Source organism: Lutjanus erythropterus, chromosome 13 (genome assembly GCF_056507025.1).
Source record: "Lutjanus erythropterus isolate fLutEry1 chromosome 13, fLutEry1.hap2, whole genome shotgun sequence".
NCBI lineage: Eukaryota > Metazoa > Chordata > Actinopteri > Lutjaniformes > Lutjanidae > Lutjanus > Lutjanus erythropterus.
This window is the reverse complement of record NC_139329.1, coordinates 6,699,916-6,718,101: the sequence shown is the minus strand read 5'-3', so window position 1 is coordinate 6,718,101 and position 18,186 is coordinate 6,699,916.

Genomic DNA, 18,186 nt, shown 5'->3' with positions numbered 1-18,186 from the left:
GATTGTATTGGATTAATTTGCCACATGTATAACTTGTTATTTACAAATGTTTGAAAAATATATTATATAACTTTCCTTTCCTCTGTGGTGCACTGAGCTTACTTTATCTGCATCTGTTTGATATGCCTGTGAATATTCTCATTCATCCAGGTCATAGTTATCTTAGGGCGTTAAATCGATCGCAACTGGACTGGTAAAATTGTCTTGGAAGACGTTTCGCCTCTCATCCGAGCAGGCTTCATCAGTTCATGCTCATCAGACTAGATTGCTCTAGTCTGATGAACAGTAGTTGGAATTCAATTATTTATCCTCTAAGAGAGGCCGCCTCCAGACCAAGAATGGTTTCACTCCCTATTGTGAGGCCTAACGACAGTCGTTTGGGTTGAGTGGGGTGAAAACACCTAACACAAACACCTAAGGGAGGCCCTAAAAACCTGTGGCTATCACAGCTGGTCCTTTGCAAAAAGCGCGGCTAATTCCAGGAGGAAAAAGGACATTTTGGTGGAAAAAGAAAAGAAGGACAGACGAAACAACACTGTCATTCCATATGTCTCAGGTTTATCTGAGAAACTCAGAAGGGTTTTCAACAAACACAACATTCCAGTACATTTCAAGCCTGGTAACACCCTCAGACAAAGGTTGGTACACCCTAAAGACCGCACGCCTCATACCCAGAAGAACAATCTGGTGTATGCGGTCCAGTGCGGCGAGGAATGCTCCAGCCTTTATATTGGGGAAACTAAACAAAAACTAAGTATGTGCATGGCACAATACAGACGGGCTAACGCTTCAGGTCAAGACTCTGCTGTTTACCTACACCTCAAAGAGACAACACACTCTTTTGAGGATAATAATGTACATATTCTTGACAGAGAAGACAGATGGTTTGAAAGAGGAGTAAGGGAAGCCATCTATGTCAAAGTTGAGAAGCCATCCCTGAACAGAGGGGGAGGCTTACGACACCACCTATCCCCAACTTACAATGCTGTCCTTTCATCCCTTCCCAAAAGATTCAACAATTTAGCCTCTAAAAACCAACAACACAGTCCAGCCACACCTGGCTCCAGGTGCCTCCAACGACCATCGTTAGAACAGAATGGAACACTAACGAGTGAGACCCCCCCCCCAACGACTGTCGTTGGCTCACGGGGGTTTCACCCCACTCAACCCAAACGACTGTCGTTAGGCCTCACAATAGGGAGTGAAACCATTCTTGGTCTGGAGGCGGCCTCTCTTAGAGGATAAATAATTGAATTCCAACTACTGTTCATCAGACTAGAGCAATCTAGTCTGATGAACATGAACTGATGAAGCCTGCTCGGATGAGAGGCGAAACGTCTTCCAAGACAATTTTACCAGTCCAGTTGCGATCGATTTAATGCCCTAAGATATCTGTTTGATATCAATCAATCATTATGTGCTGCAGTCAGTGGCTCTGAGGTTTCCTAGAAACTATCTGAGGTGAATTCAAAACACTGGTTACAGAGCATCAAAGTGGTATCTAATATAGAAGTATGTCTGGTTGGTAAAAATGAACTCAAACCTTGATGCATTTGTACTTTATGGACTAGAGAAGAAAGTAATTAAAGACACTACTATGCAATCTATTGCAGTGTGCCACAATGTCATTCTTGGTCCTACCACCAGATGGTGGTAAAAGTGAAAGCATTTCAAATACTACAGAAACAGAATTAGTGAACTTACATTGAACAGATATAGTGCCTGCTGCTATAATAACTCAAATCCAAGTTAAAGGACAACTTGAAAGGAGTTCATAAATGTACAGTAATATAGGAGACATACCCCAAGGTTACAGCTGATAGAAGCATTTGTTCTTATTCTGTTAGATAGGTCTGAAATGTGTGTGTGCGTGTGTGTGTGTGTGCGTGTGTGTGCGAGCGTATTTGTGTCTGGGCTTGTTGAAGTATGTCCATAGGGTCCAAAAACCAGGAGCCCACTATACTTGTGGGGTCTGACCAGCTTTATGGTGCCAAAAATCTGGATCCCATAAGGGCTGTTTGAGGCTTAAGACTTGGTTTTAGAGTTAGGGTTAGAATTTGGTCTAGCTTAGGCTTGGGTTGTATACAGTATTGTGGTGGTATTTGTGTAAAACTTGTGTAAGTTGACAGCTGACTGTATACCCCACTGTACTGTAGTGCTCCATCTGTAGAGCTGATTGTCATAGTGATGCTATTTCTACAGCTGGGAACAACACACACACACACACACACACACACACACACACACAGGAGCTCAAACCTACACTGTGCATTTACAGTGCATTTAATTAGTCTGTCACATGATCAAGTGAATGGGCTTCAGTTAGACAAAGCACAGTTTGTGAAGTGAGAATCATCTTATTCCAGTTGTTTTCTGCAGACTGAGAGAGAGCAAGAGAGAGAGAGAGAGAGAGAGAGAGAGAGAGAGAGAGACAGAGAGAGAGCACTCATGTGGAACTGTGTAATATTCTCAACATGATGATATTCATAAAGTCAGCTGTGAATAAATGTGATTTGATTAATTTTCAAGATATATGGTGCACCACAAAAGAGATCAATATGCAGATTATTTACAGATTAGTTTGTAATGTTGATTATATACAGACTCCTATTATGTAATATTTATATAATGTCATCCTTGATAATTATTCCTTTTATGGCATCAAATAACTGATTAATACCAAATGGATGAACAAATGAACACTTGAACAAACATCAGCATAATAAGAACTACTTAAAATTACACAAACCATCTTTGGGAACAATTTATTTGACATGTTCTTTGATTTTTTAGTTTGGTCATGTCCCATCTGTTAACATAGACATAACATATAACCTATCTGCAGCCGGCCACCAGGGGGCGACGGAAATGTTTTGACTTCACTTTTAGGGAGCTGTCATGTTGTTCATCTTCATACGTGTCAGTGGTATAAAAAACTACTGACACTGTGTCAGTGGGCTCCACCAACAGGAGCTAATAGGACCCACTCCTCTTGAAAATCCTTTATTTCTTTTTCTTTTCATTTATTTTCAGTGATGAAAATCATGCAGTTTTTTTTTAACTCTTGGTCTTGTACTTACTCGCCCTTCCATTTACTTTAAAATATACAAATATATTTACTTACTTTTTTTAGTTTTTCCCCTTTTTGCTTCAGTGTTTCTTTTGCAGATATGTTTGTGTATAAAAATAATAAAGTTATAATTTGAAAATACCAGTGTTGCAAATGTTTTGGATTATTATCAAACAATCTAATACTAAATATCTACTTTTCTCAGTATATAACTCAGTATATAAACAAATCTTTATTAAGTTTCAATAAGCATATATGCACATTTTTCTTACAATTGTTATTTATTTATACAATAATATAGTTTTATTCTTGTATGTAGTAATATTTGTCAAATGTCACAGCTTGTTTTTTAGGTTCATCATCCGCATAAATGAGAGCAAAGACGGTAGAAGAGCCAGAGGAAAACAGAGTGAACGTCAGCCTTTATGGAACATGTGCACTGCATTTCTCTCCTAAAAACATCTGGATGAAGGCAGTTCTCTTTTGCTTCATTGTGTCTCTGTGTCTGTGGTCTTCCAGAGTATGTGAAATGTCCACAGAGGATCCAGGCTGTGAGCTGCTGTGATGATACTGTCACGCTGCTGTCTGAGAGTGGAGACGTTCTTTGTGTGGACACAACTCGCACTCCTTTCAATCCCAGGTCAGGAGGAACAAAGTTTAAACTTTATGTGACTCAAGTTTCTCTGTTGCAACTGACTGCATCACTGAAATGTTTGTGTGACATTAGAGCTGCAAATATTAGTTAATTGATAGATTAGTCAACTATTAAATTAATTACCATATATTTTAATGATTGATTCATAGTTTTAAGTAATTTTCTGGTTTCTTTAGTCCTCTACAGAGATGGGAAGTACTCATACAAATACTTCATTACTGTACTTAATTTTTTTAAGTATCTGTGCTTTACTTGAGGTTTTTTTTTTTTTTCAACTTTATTTTCTTTTTTTCAACTTTTACTCCCTACATTTTAAGACAGATATCTGTACTTTCTACTCTTTACATTTTCAAAACAGCCTCATTACTTTATGCACTTCTATGCATTTAAGTGGCATTATTGATTATTTTTATTTTGCATCATCGTGCACTGCCTTTCCAACATCAGGACTGATTTCAACATAGATGGATGGGACAATAACACATAAAAAAATGGTAACACTTTTATATAAGTTACACAAAAACTGAGTAGTTAGTAGGGAACAAATGAAGACCAGATGAGGAACTAACATGTAGTTAGTTACTGTTAGCTTTTTAGACTTGCTAATAGTTGCTTAACGAATAGTTTGGTGGAAAATCTGAAAATTAAGACAGACACCATGACCAAGATTGTCTTTGTGGTGTTTTGATAGAGCTTTGCAAAGGATCAGTACACAGTTGCACAGAAAGTGTAAAAGGAACTGATAATGAGTCAGAATGTAAATCTGTTTTATAGGGTTAGGAGATTAAGGAGGTTGGGTCAGGATGGACCTCAAGTGCTTATTGAGAGAGTCAGGATGTGATTGTGTTATCAGAAGTTACGTGGTACTAAGAAGTTAATGAGTAGTTACTAAGTAGTCCCCCTTACTTAATTATTATCTAATGATTACTTACTTTTTGTTTTCAGACAGTGTTTAACATTATCAATTAATAAATTGTGCTCAATTTGAACCTCTTTCCTGTTTCCTAACTGTCAGACTGGTCGACTGGTCTAAATTTAAATAAACAGAACTCAGCCAGTCTCTGGAATCAGATGCAGGTCGGTCACAGGAACATTTCAGATAAAACTTCAACACAAAGCAACGCAAACTGACCTGAGTTACTGGGATTTTATTAGAAGCAACAATATGTTTTATACGTGATTTAACCTCATGCTGTTATACAGCTGTCTGAGTTCAGTTTTTTTTTTAAGATAGACTACAGGTCCCACTTGTGTTGTATGAGATTAAGTCACATATAAAATGTTATCCTTATAACTATTTATGATTCTTGCTATGTTTTCAGATGAATGTCATTTGTGTAAATTATTATGCTCTTTGGATGAATTGATTTTTTATTTTTTTTGAAAAATGTTGAAAAAGACAAAATGAAGTGACTGTGATAATTAGTCATGTGACCCATGTATATTTATCACACCTGTGGATGGTCATGTGATTCTGTTGAGCGAAGTCGGCGAAGTGCGTTGTTCACTTATAATAAATCACAGCTACTCAGTTCAATGTGCGGTGATATATGTTGATGTTTTTAGTCAAAATTTTAATTTGCATTTAATCGACAGGGAAATTAGTCGCCAGGATCATCCCTAATCTAAACATCTTTTTTTTCCAGTACAGCGTGGGCTATCAGAATGTGTAAGCTGCAGTGATATCACATCAAAGTATAAATAGTTACATGACCATACAGACAAAAGAAAAAACATAGCAGAAATTGAATCTCACAGAACTTTATTCAAAACACATAGAGAAACTATTGGAACAAGATTTTATGCATTTGAATGTTGTTTGTCAAGCTTTAGCAATCAGGGAGAACAAAACAAAACAGTCAAGTCAATACACAGCAAAGACTATTCACATTTTTACAAGTCCTTCACTTTCTTCAAGTTACGCGTGCCATGCCTCAAAACAGTTCCTGTTTGGAATGACACAGAGGCTCACGTCACACTCCTTACACTTCCAGGGTGTACACTGTTTGAAATTTCTCGTCTGTCTGCAGTGTATGCAGCTCTTGCGCCCATATGAGGCCCGCTTGCTCGGCTCAGCATTTGGAACGATTGGCACGGGCACGTGGTCACAGCGCGCCCTGGCAGAAGGGACCGCAACTGTGACGCCACACAGCTGGGCGACCAGCTCCTTAATGAAGCCTCTGTGGGTCATCGACTCCTTCTGCTTCTCTCGGCACAGCTCCTTGTGAAGGAGGTAGCTGTTTGTGGCTGCGATGTCCAAGAAGTGGAGGAACAGCGTCCGGTACCAGCGCATGCTCTTGTGGTGTACGGAGTAGTACTGGATCAGCTGGTCACTCAAGTCGACACCTCCCATGTGCTTGTTGTAATCCATGATAGGTGTTGGGCATGGAATGGGCTTGAGAGTCCAGTTCCCATCCTGTTCCTTGACTCTCCTGTTTACGGTGGCTCCTGAGTATGCCGGGTGGATTGTCGAGCAGATAGCAACCTCGCGTGAGTCCAGCCACTTCACAAAAACAATTGGGCCATCACGGAACCACCTGATGGAGCCTCTAGGGTCCCTTTTCGTTAGCATATTTGCATCTTTGCGGGCTCTGTATGTCCCACATGCTCCAATTTTCATGCTTAACAGGTCCTTGAAAAGTTTTGGACTGGTATAAAAGTTATCCACAAACAGATGAAAGCCACTGCCCAGGTATTTGGCCTTCATCAGAGACATGACAGCATCGTATGCAAGTCCAACACCTGTGGCAAACTCTGACTTTCCAGTGTATACTGAGAAGTCCAAAGTGTAGCCATTGCTGCTGTCAGCCATAACGAAGAGCTTGAACCCCCATTTAATCGGCTTTGCTTTTATGTGCTGTGTCATGCCAGTATGGGCCTTTGTTGCCACCATCCTTTCATCAACTGAGAGGTTCTGCCTGGGGTGATAAAATGCTCTGCAAGCGTCTTTGATGGTGTCCATAAAGGGCTTCAGGCGAAACAGGCGGTCATAATCTGGTGTCCCCTTCTTTCTGTCATTCTCGACATCTTTGGCTGGGTCACTCATGTGGATGTTCCAAGAGATCACCCTGTACCTGTCTCGGGTCATGACATTGGCTGGAAACGGCACGTTGAAAATTGTGTTCTTGGTCCAGTATTCCCTGATGTCATTCAGTTTCACCAGTGCAAAGAAGAAATTCAGCCCCAAGTACTTGTAAAACTCTTCGGTGGTGAGCTTCGTCCAAGAATATTTTTTGCCATTTGCAATGTTTTTGGCAGCTTGTTTGTTTGTGTGATCACAAATGATTAGAGCTGTGCTATTGCTGATAAACAGTTTGAAAAGGTCCAGTGGTGAGTATGAATTGCTTGAATTCAGCTGATGCCCAGGGGTCCTTGCAGGGTTGAACTTTAGTGGTGATGGACATGTGTCTAGATCGCTCTCCGTTTTCCATGATGTGGCTGAGGCTGATGACGGTGACTGTGGCCCAAGTAGAGATCTGGATCTGCTGCGGCCGCTTCTTGATAACCTGCGTCCACGACGGGAGGTAGGTGTTGACTGCGTGCTGCTGCGTGATAGTTTGTGAGATTGTGCTCTTGGCCGTCCACGTCCTCTCTTGCGTGGAGTTGACGCCACTCCTGAAGTAAGCTCGTCTTCTGAAGAGCTGGCTTCTTCAGGAGAACCATATGGGCTAAATTCTTCATCACTGTAAAACAAACAAATAAAAAATATGAGATCATATAATATCAGTGTGCAATTTGTGAAAAAAAAAATCACAGGGCTGGCATTTTTGAAACAATTTTATTCAGTGGTCCAATACATTATGATGCTTGTTGGTAAACTCCTTGCAAATGTCAAAGTAACATTTATAGAATAATTAGAACCTTTAATAAAACAATTTAGGAACTGGGCCTTAAACACATTTGCAGGAATATTTTTAATTCATCAAAAAAAAATTTAGTTAATGATGTAGTGCGATATTTTCACTTTTCACTTCACAGGTTAAATGCTAATCTAAAATACCAACATCAACTCCACCTTTCCAGAGATTAATTCTCTGCTGGATTCTGCTCCCAGTCTGGAACTGGCACATATTTAACTGGATCCGGCACATATTTAACTGGATCCAGTACCTCCTTAGTCACACCAAAAATCATCAAATGAAGTGTATGTAATATTTAATGTTATCTCATGATTGCTGGAATCCTGATAGCAAAGTAAGTGTAAATTCAGAGGTTTGAGACTGTTTGTTTAATTACATTATGATGTTTGCAGACTAGGGATGGGTACTGACAACCAGTACTAAATTGTGACGGTTCCTGATTGGTTGGTACCAAACTACTGGACAAACGGTACTGCTATCAGTCTTAATGTGATGTTAATTCACTCTAAAGGCCACATTCAGACAGGATCGGGGGTTGCAGTGATCAGTCACAGGGTTGTGTGGGGGTGTGGGGGTGTTGATTTGAGCTTAGAAACAATCAGAATTCAGCGTTTTATTTCTGTACTCTACACAATCCCTGTGAGTGGCCCTTTCTGGAATGCTGCTGGAGGGGTTCACCCTTAGCTCTGAGGAAGCAACGGCTTCAGCTCAGGCTCACTTAAGGTGGCCTGACATTTAAGGTGGACCAGATCAGCTATTCTTATTTTAGTGGCACGCTGCTGTTTCTTTTCTCACCACAGCTTCCAGTCATTTTTGCATCAAATTAAGTGGTATTGATAACAGTATCAATAAGTATCTCAACTCAAACTTTATTTATATGGCACATTTCAAACACGGGGCAAGACAATACGACAACAGTACACATAACAAACAAACAAAGCGAATGCAAGATAAATATGCACATCAAAAAGTGTGCAGTTGCACAAAATTCAGTGCAAAATATACAAACATTAAGAATGGACTGTGTCAATAAGAAGTATTGGTATCAATATCAGTATCAATAAAATCATAAAATACCCATCCGCTTATATTGTGGCTCCAATACGGTAATTTACACAAGTTTACACTGACTGTTACTCAGCTATAAATGAGCACACAATCAAATGTTAGACCGACTCTATGACAGGGGTGTCTAACGTTCGGGCCGCGGGCCAAAACTGGCCCGCCAGAGGGTCCAGTCCAGTTCGCAGGATGACTTTGCAAAGTGTGAAAATTACAGAGAAGACATTAATGTTAGGGTTGAAACTGTAATTCGAGTAATTTGATTACTAAAATATGTTTAAATCCAAACAACTGTACAGCACACTGTGTTTGGCATGTGGGGGTTATTAAAAACCAGAGTACTGATGAGTGCCGACATTTAAATTTTGATGTAATTTATTATCACACGGCTGCAGCATCTCTCCTCTCTGCGTCAATGCAGCTCCTCCATACACACGCGTACAGTACAGACACACAGAGGAGGTCAGTGATTCTCTGACTCTGTCTGTATCTGATCTGTTGACTTTCTTCATCAGCAGGATGTTTTATAAAGACAAAAAAAGACTAAACCTAACTCGCATTCCTACATATTAATCCACCCGTGATCCAGTTTTCACAGCAGCAGAGAAGCTGCGTGTGGAGGAGACTGTTGTTAATGACGGAGTTTATTACAACAGAAACTAACGTGATGGTTAATGACATCGACACCAACCAGATGCTCTTATGAAATTAAACAAGTGTATAAAGAGGCCTATATATAAAACAGGAGAGTCTGTGTTTCTCTCTGAGAAACTTTCAGATCTTCTCACAGCAGAGTGAACGGGTGAGGGAGGAGAGGAGGGCAGACTGATCACTAATCAATCACTGATACCGTCGTCCTCTCGGACTGATAAAAAAATAAAAATGCCAAAACAGGTGACAAACCAAACCTGGGTGTCCACACAAATAAAGTCTTTGTGTGAAACACTGCAGAGTTTAACATCGTGCTGTTTACAGACAGTCTGCTGTCTGTAGTTTGACAGAGAGACAGAGAGGGTCGTGTCTAGAAGGGAACCCTAGACCCGCGAAAGATCGCGCGAGTTTGATTATTTTAGTAGAAATAACGAACACAAATCTCGCGAGTTGTGCCAATAAAGAGTTACCTTCTAGACACGACCGAAAAAAGGTGCGCAGCTCCAAAAATAGAAAATTATGTTGTGGTGTCGATGTTTTTAATGTGGCGGGCCGCCATAAATAAAACACTATTCACTGAAACACTGATCACTGACCTGCTGTGATGGAAAAAATACTCATATTCTTTATTTAAGTAAAAAAAAACTAATAGCACAATGTAAAAATACCTAATTACAATTTAAAAATCTTGTATGTTATTGTTTCCATTTTTGAAAAATCAACATTTTTATTGCTGTTGTGTACTTAAATGGTATTCTTATTGTTATTTTTTGATGACTAAATACAGACCTAAAAAACTCATAAGAGGAAAAAAAGGTGGCATATTGGTAAACCAGTCCCCTGTCCCCTGGGGATCTGGGAGCGTCCTGCTCCAGAAGAAAAATGTTGTGATTTTAAAGGACCAGTGTGTAATAATTACAGGAATTTATGTACATAAATGAGATATTTTATATATAAGTATGTTATTTATTATTATCAATCAACGTAAACTCATAATCTATATGTTCCTGTTACTTTAGAAATAGCCATTTATAGTTACATACTGTCGGGTCGACTTATGGAGATCATCATCCTGCGCCGTCTACGGCAGCGCAGAGCGGACAAACTGCACTAACAGTGAGTCTTGGGAAGCCCATGGCGACCTTACGTAGACGCCGCAGCGTAAACACGGAAGTAGACGGGGAGGATAGACGCGGGTGATTGCTGGCAGACCATTTAGCGTTGTGAACCTTGACTGGCACAGTTTTGACAAATGGAGGATCATACATACACTGTACCAGAACAAAAATCAGCGGACAGTGAATCCCCGTCATCCAAGAAGCGGAGACGCGAAGAAAGTAAACGCAAGTATGACAGGAAACGGCAAAAACACAAATCAACATCGGCATAGTGTTTACACGAAGGAAATCGCTGATGGAGGACAAACGTTTTCACAGTGACGCCGAGGTTGCCTATTTTCTGCTGGACAGGTAATTCATCCTACACACATAATTGTAGTTTGTTGTGAGATAGCTTTCGCTCGCCACTTTGTCCGCTGACGGCCACCGTACTCTTGGTGAGAGAGGGGCGGTGTCGGGGTAAATCCTCTTAGTTGCAATCTAAGGTTTGAATGTTAGATGTCACTGGAAATCACACACTTCTCCTTTAACATGTTAACAAAACATGTGGTGACTGTTTCAGTTAAAAGAGTTAGTTCCATCTTCTGTTTGTGGTTTCTGCAGACATTACTACCTTTACGTTTACCTTTTACCGTACTTGGAAAAAAACAGTAAAAAGTAAAATAAAAAAACAGTAGAAGTAAATCTACAGTGAAAGTAAAGTTAATTTACTGAGTATTTTTACTAAGCAATTTACCAATTTACTATTGTTCTTAAATAAAAAGTAATGTAAAAGAAAAACAGAACGTGCAGAACACGCAATATTTCTTATGTGATTACTCGATTAATCGGCAGAATAATTGATAGATTATGCTTTAATTTTACTGGTCCGACCCACTTGAAATCTAATTGGGCTGTATGTGGCCCCTGAACCAAAATGAGTTTAACACCCCTGCTCTATGAAGAGACGCCTCACTGCAACAACTGCTGTGTGTTTGATCACGGCTTTGGCTTTGGCGATGATTCTTAACAACATAAAAGAACGGATTTTGTCAAGTATGAACTATTTCACCACGTGGCACAGCATCGTTGCTGTGCGTCCTGCAGCCCAACACCAAAGGTTTAAGTCGCTTTTGATGGTGCGGTGCTTTCCATAGTGATGAAAGGGGAGGAGATCCATAGGCAGACAGAATGTGTTCGTGTGTTTGTGGTTGTAAATAAAACTTTCGGCTTTTTTTCTTTTAAATATCTGCACAAATAAGCATCAAATATACATATAAGTAGAAAACTACCCATGCACATATCGTCATTTCTTCATTCATTTCATTTCACATACACTGTAACTAAACATAGGGCACTTACTCGTCTGATGAAGCCATTTCCTCTTGATAATTCCACTCTTCATCTGTGATACAGCTGTCTGCCTCTGACTCCTCATCATCATCGCTTTGAAGAGTAACGTCGAGGGATTTTTCGGGGGAAAACGCTGAAGTTGCCATCTTCGACCGCGTCTGCTCGTCTTCTGTCCCGAGCGGATCTATGCGCGTGCCGGACAAAGGCGCCTACAGGAAGTCCAACCCGGAAGTTGGTCTTCTTCGTGGATTTTGTTACTTATTCGGCGCTCCATCTTTACGGTACCAGCAGACATTGAATATTTGTGCGATTTCTGTGGACTTGAGGATGAAACCATCGCTTACTTATTCTATCAATGCACTTACAGTAGAACTTTTTGGAAAGATGTCCAGCATTTTGTACCAGAAAAAAAGGAAGAACGATCAGTTTCCAGGAAAAACAAAAAAACAAAAAATATTTTAATCTATTTTGATGACTGGACTGTAGACAAAGACTTGTGTTTTTTCTGTCAGTTGATCTTGAGTTTGGGGAGATTTCACATCCAGAAAAACAAATGGTCCAATTCTAAACCAAACATTGTACTCTTTAGAAAAGAACTGCTCTGCTATGCTGCCACAATCAAGGACATTAGAAATAAGAAAGCTGCCAAAACATACACTATCATGGAGAAATTCTGTGGAAGTGATCTGTAAAATCCTTTTGCTTTGGTTGTTTACTGTTTGTTATGCACAGTACCCCCTGTGTGCTTGTACGTTTGTATTGGTTTGTGTCTGTATGTAAGATCGCACAAATAAAAAAAAAAAGGTACGTCCAGACGGTAGATCGTTAAGCTTTTCTACTATGCTTTCTAACAAACAATGTGTGTGGAGTCTGTACTGTGTTTAATGAAGGAATCTTCTGACGGACAGGCTGGGTCATATACAGGAAAGGCAGAGAGAAGATGCCAGCTTCCTGCAAACAAGATCATGCATAATATCTCTGTTTTTCACAAGGAAATGTGTCATTACTTTTCTTCACTGAAATATATGGAGAAAAAGAATGCAATGAAACTTTGCAAGTTAGCAGAAGATCTCAACCTTACAGAGAACACCTAGCTCTATGCTCTTATTCCCTACTGAATTTCTTTTATTTCTTTTATTTATTTATGGACCTTTTTTTTATTTATTGTATACAACTTCATTTTCTTATTAGTATGACTTTAATTATTAATTAAGTAATTATTTACCACACTGTACTATGCCAGTTTGTTTGTAAATTCGCTAATAAAGGTTAAAAAAAAAAAAGATCCTGCATAATATCTGGACAATACAGTCCTTACACTGTATTACCACCAGTGCTGGCCTCCTTTTTTACATTCAACATAAATTACAATTAACCATGCTAATGTGTAGGTGATTGTTATTTTTCAGTTCTAGCATGAATGATATGTGCTAACATCTCAGTTTTACATACTGTATAAAGTTGTGAAAAGACTTAGAGTCAATTAACTATTAAATTATGCAGTATGGAGCGGCATGTATGTATGTTCGTTATCCTTTCCCTCTGTACTGGTTGGAATGGTCTGTACTCGGGTCATCAGAACCCTCCACCACCGAGCACAGACCATTCCAACCAGTACGGAGGGAAAGGATAACAAACAAAAGCACATCAGGGCAGCGCTCAAAACCTGTGGTTACCCAAACTGGGCCTTTATCAAAACCAACAAAAGAAACAGGTCTGAGAGAGAGAAGAAAACACCATCAAAAGGAAAATTTACTTCTGAAAGCCACAGGACACTCCTTTGAGGGTGACAATGTCCGTATTTTGGCCAGGGAAGACAGATGGTTTGAGAGAGGAGTGAAAGAGGCCATTTTTGTTAACCTGGAACGGCCATCTCTCAACAGAGGAGGAGGTCTAAGACACAATTTATCTGCCACTTACAATGCAGTCTTAAGATCACTCCCCAGGCAGTTGGATACCCACCTGAAATCATGTGACCCTAACAAGTCACATGAGTCACAGCAGAGTCCTTAACGACTCTCATTCACACCTCCCCCCAGGTGAAACTCATGAGTTTCATGTTTTCACAGAAACAAACAAAAACTCACCAAAACCGTCTTGATTAGCCTCTCAACTGTTCCAACAATCACCAGCTCTGTTTTGGTCAAAGTAAACCCTTAATTTCATTGAGTTACATGTGAAAATAATCTGCAAATACACACTGTTTTTCCACGCTGTGGAGGGCCAACAGTTTGACAGGGAGGGACTCACTTGGTTGTGTGGTTCCTTAGGATGCTGCAGTGTTTACATTTGGCTCTGGACAATATGGACATATATATATATATATATATATATATATATACATATATATATGTATATATATATATATATATATATATATATATATATATATATATATATATATATATATATATATATATATATATATGTATATACACACACATTTTTGCAATAGTCCCTCAAAAGTGGTTAACAGTTGTGACAAAGATATGTTTAACACATTTTATGTGTTTACATATTAAAACAATCTGCATTATGCTGTGAGAATAAAAAGTTTTCATATTGGTGCATATCAGACAACATATATCCTGATACTCATATAAGCTGATATTGCTGTGATAAACCAATATCGGGTCAATAAAATCTGTCAATCAATATGTCAATCAGGCTTTGATTTACACACCTATTACTGGCAATTTTCAAGTCACATCTCATATTTACTGTGGCAAGTATAATTGTATTATTGTGCAAAACAACACAGCCATGTATAACAAAATTACACTTTTACACTCAGGAGTGGTTTGTACTACACACCACTACTTTGTGGGAGGAGAAAATTGAGGAAATGAACCTGGACTAGTTCCTTTTTTGGGACCGTGAACTTAGTTCCAAATTCAAAACTGTGCATTATGAATGTGAACGAGTTTATTTTAATCTGTGTGAACTTCGAGTTGACTCTTGTAAAGTGAGAAGTTGCATAAAACTGATGTCTGCAAATCTACATGTTGTCTTCCTCAGTGGACTGGTGGTCTTCACTGTCACGGTCCACCATGATCAGACATGTGAAGGTGTGGCGGGAGGCCCTCTCACTCATCCTGTCCTCTGAGCCTGATCCTCGCAACTCTGGGGTCAAAAACCTGCTGCTAGTCCTCCAGTATATGTACAAGGCTAGTATCAGACCACACCAAATACTCAACTTTTGGGGATGATGGGAGGATGGTTTTTATTCCCTACCAGTCTTTCACTGAATTAACAATACCTAAATATACCTGTTCTAAAGGCCAACAACAGGACTGCAGGATGTCAGAAAATCCAAGAAAAAGCTTTTTTTTTGGAGGCTAACCGAACATTCCTTCAAGAGGATCTGTGGCTTTGGCATTCAATGAAAAATGTGGTAAGAAAAAAAAAATACAAACAACTATTTTCAACCAATAGCAGGATGGCAGTCAAGTCATTGCCTGCTTATCTCTCTCATTGTTTCTGTCATTTAACTGATACTGTACTGATCTTTTTTCAGGATAAAGATGATCAGCCACTTATCCTTTGCAACTTCCCATTTGTGATGGGCCTGAAATCAAAGAGAATGGCTTTTGACATCAGTGTTGAACGCACTCAGGTAATGTAAGTCTCATGAGAACTAAATCATACCAACAATGTTGTCAAGGTCATCAAGGAATCTCCAATAAGTCAAGTTTTCTCTGTGTATTTCTGATGTATAGTTTGTAAGTTTCAACTCATTTATTTGATTTTATTTACTGCTTTTTTTGTAGCTAATTATCTGGCAAGAAGAATTATAACTTTTTGTCTCTCAGGTCTATCTGGACGAGGACCCAAAGCTCACAGACGTCTACAGAAGAGACTTTTTTCACCACTTGTTCACAGTTTTTGTTGTACTGTTTTTAAGGAAACTGCAGAAAATCTTGGATTATGAAGATGATGTCGTAGAAAACCTCTACATAGATTTTGTGGTTGGTGTTTTTACTCCAGCAGTAATCTGTCTCATCTGTCTTTGTTTTTGCAGTGATATCACTAACTTCTTCTCTTTCATAATTTATGAACAGATTAACTGGGATGGGACAGATGTTGACCTTGATCCCCAAAATCCTGGAAAACCAGTAACGGGGGAAAATAAGTAAGACTGTGAAAATATTTAATTCTAAGATCAGCTCAATGTCAGAGAAACATTTGTTGAATTGAAACTTTAATCTGCTAAACAGGGAGGAGTTTGTGGAAGCCTACGTGAATCATGTCTTCAACGCGTCAGTGGAGGGGGTGTTTCAGGAGTTCGAGCGAGGCTTCTTCCAGGTGTGTAACCGAGATCTGGTGAGGCTGTTGTTTCGGCCGGAGGACCTGCAGGGAGTGCTGGTGGGCGAAGACGTCTACGACTGGGCAAAACTGAAACAGGTGCAGTTCAAAACACAAGCTCCAAGTTTTCCTGCTGCTGCAACTAATTTCTTCACCTGCTTCATTTGACTGGACTTTTCCCTTTTCGTTTAACTTAAATCAGAACACAGTTTATGACTGGACATTTCACAACGGCCACCCTGTCATACAGATGTTTTGGGAGGTTTTTGATGAACTGACTGAAGACCAGAGGAAAGATTTCATTTGTAAGTACTGAACCTAAAGTTAAGAACTTTTCATTGTGGAAACTTCTAACCAAACAAGTAATGTGTAAGCCTTTAAGAAATATTCTTATAATGATTGGTTAGGTGTGAAAATAAACAGATGGTCATTATCAACTCCTCAGAAGTAACTTGAAGGTTCCTACTTTGACTCCACATTTGTTCCACAGGGTTTCTGACTGGTTTTAGGAGGGTTCCTGTTCTTGGCATGAACCAGATCCAGATGAAGGTTCGAGTTAAAATGGTAGAGAGCGGCTCTGAGGATCAGCACTACCCCGAGTCTCTGACATGTCACTCTATTCTCTATTCTGCTGGGACATGACTGGACCTTGTAAGAGTTTACTTTAAAAAAGGGTGACCACAGAGAAGCCTTTGCAGCCATTCCTCCACAACAGCACTACAGTGTAACAGCATCAATAACGGTGCTTTAAAATCTGTAATTTTTTTTAGTTTTGAAAAGATATCATAATATCACTGATGATTTAACCTGTTTTTATATATAAGATGAGTTTTACATTTTCTCAGGAACAAACTAACTTTTATGTGAAATAGTTGAAATAAATTAAGGCAGTATTTGCCCGTTTATTAACACTCTTACTGTACAGTATTTTGTGATGATTGTACTGCTGTTGTTGAAGTTTAACTGTATGGTAATTTGAGTTTACAGTTTGTGGTTCTGTTGAGTTGTTTTGTGTGATCAAAGGAGTAAACAGGGTCGGACAAAATATTATTGTTTTTACAGATGGATATGCCAATAACTACATGTAAATGTATGTTGCACTTCATTCCTGTGTGGGGGCATTGTTTTGTCACGATTGGATTAATTTGCCACATGTATAACTTGTTATTTACAAATGTTTGAAAAATATATTATATAACTTTCCTTTCCTCTGTGGTGCACTGAGCTTACTTTATCTGCATCTGTTTGATATCAATCAATCATTATGTGCTGCAGTCAGTGGCTCTGAGGTTTCCTAGAAACTATCTGAGGTGAATTCAAAACACTGGTTACAGAGCATCAAAGTGGTATCTAATATAGAAGTATGTCTGGTTGGTAAAAATGAACTCAAACCTTTATGCATTTGTACTTTATGGACTAGAGAAGAAAGTAATTAAAGGCACTACTATGCAATCTATTGCAGTGTGCCACAATGTCATTCTTGGTCCTACCACCAGATGGCGGTAAAAGTGAAAGCATTTCAAATACTACAGAAACAGAATTAGTGAACTTACATTGAACAGATATAGTGCCTGCTGCTATAATAACTCAAATCCAAGTTAAAGGACAACTTGAAAGGAGTTCATAAATGTACAGCCAACCAGAGTGCATTTAATTAGTCACCCGCCCCTAAAGTTACACACACAACAAAATGTTACTCTGACCAATCAGTAGCCTGAAGTGTTTGTTAGCTTACCTTTATTATCAGAATTGAATATAAAATAATCATAAACAGAAACACTTTTCTTCTTTTTTAGTAGTTAGTTCAGTAACTTAATCCCCCAGGTGCCATGAGAGACTGGCGTGTGCTGCACACTACAATACAGCATCACCCCTTAAGTTTCATAGAAAGAGGAGTGTCTGCATGTAGGACGGTAAAGAAAATCATACCATACCTGGCCCAGCTGACACACTCCCAGTCATCAACACCTTTTAAAAAAAAGCAACACAGCCTATTTATAGCTGTTGACATAGTGAAGGCAGCACACTCAGATGCTGTTAAAGACAACACAACAGTTTGAATTCAGATGTAATGTAACAATCTGCCAAAACAAACAGAATGGCACATGCAAAGTCTCAGAAGCAGATAGAGTA